Source organism: Pteropus vampyrus, unplaced genomic scaffold (assembly GCF_000151845.1).
Source record: "Pteropus vampyrus isolate Shadow unplaced genomic scaffold, Pvam_2.0 Scaffold1418, whole genome shotgun sequence".
Lineage (NCBI taxonomy): Eukaryota > Metazoa > Chordata > Mammalia > Chiroptera > Pteropodidae > Pteropus > Pteropus vampyrus.
Genome location: NW_011890199.1, coordinates 7481 through 8807, shown reverse-complemented (window position 1 = coordinate 8807; position 1327 = coordinate 7481).

The following is a 1327-nucleotide window of genomic DNA, read 5'->3' as shown; positions in this document are numbered from 1 at the left end:
TATATCTTTGTTAAATTTCTCACTGAGTTCATCTACACTTCCCTTAATTTCACTGACCATTTTTATAACCAGTGTTTTGAACTCTGCATCTGTTAGATTGCTTGACTCCATTTTAACTTGATCTCTGTTCTGTTCTCTTGTATGGTTTCTGCTTCTTTGTCTTCTCTGGCTACCTTTTTGTGTCTGTTTCTATGTACTAAGCAAAGCTTCTAAGTCTCCCGGTCTTTTTAGCATGGCTTTATGTAGTAGGTGTCTAGCAGCACAGTCCTGAGAGGGGTTCAGCTGAAGCCCCAGCCTGTGTCCCTCTGGGTCCACCTGTTAAGATTCAGCAAGCAATCCACGGATGCTGTGCTTATAATTGCCTCAAGAAGCCATGCCAGAAACTAAGGTCAGCTGCCACCAGTATGAGTCTTGCAGATGCTCAGCAATTGGGCCAGGACTCGTTGAGGACACAACTGGATGTGGCTTGAGTAGGGCTGCGAATTGGAGGAGGTGGAGTTTCAGGGACTCCTCTGGGTGTAGCGACCTCTGTAATCCAGTTCAGTGATGTCTCAGCTATGGTGGCACTGCATCCACACACTGGGGGCAAGGGGGAATTGCTCAACAGAGGAACAATGGATGTTGCCAGCACATCTTTCCAGGAGAAACCCTTGCCTCTGACCCTCACTCTGATAATTCAGTGTCCCCCTGTGAGTCCCTGGTGCCTCCCTGTGCAACCGACCTGGCTCTGGTGCTCAGAGCGAGCAAGTGCATCACCGTAAGTCTTGTCGCAAACACAGCCCCTTTAAGAAGATTGTCTCCACCTGCCAGCTGCAGCTGCCGTAGCCGCTCAAGATTGGGCAGCCTCGCATCTTTGCCCCCTCTACCTCCAAACATTGCAGTGTGATTCCTTATTTTTCACCCTAGTTGTAAGGCTTCTGTTCATCTAGACACAAGGCAATCCTGCTTGCTGTTTGCTCCATCCTTCTGTCACAACTTTGATGTGGTCACAAGAGGGGATGAAAGAAGCTTCTATCATCTATGCCATTTTGCCCAGTCTCTGGTCTTATTTTTTAGAGGTAATTTTATTTATGCTATATTGAAGTTATATGAAAACTTTATGAATAAATCCCTTTAATAAAATACAACTACCATTAAATTCACTTTTCTCAGTACTTCATGGGGATGGAGTCAGAGTAGGGCAGCATTTGTATATTTCTCAGACACAGATCATAATGCCATTCAACATAATCCTTATATTTCAATAACACACACACACACACACACACACACATATCACCTCCAAAATGCTGGGTTTTTACCTTCTGATTCATTGAAATTTACATTA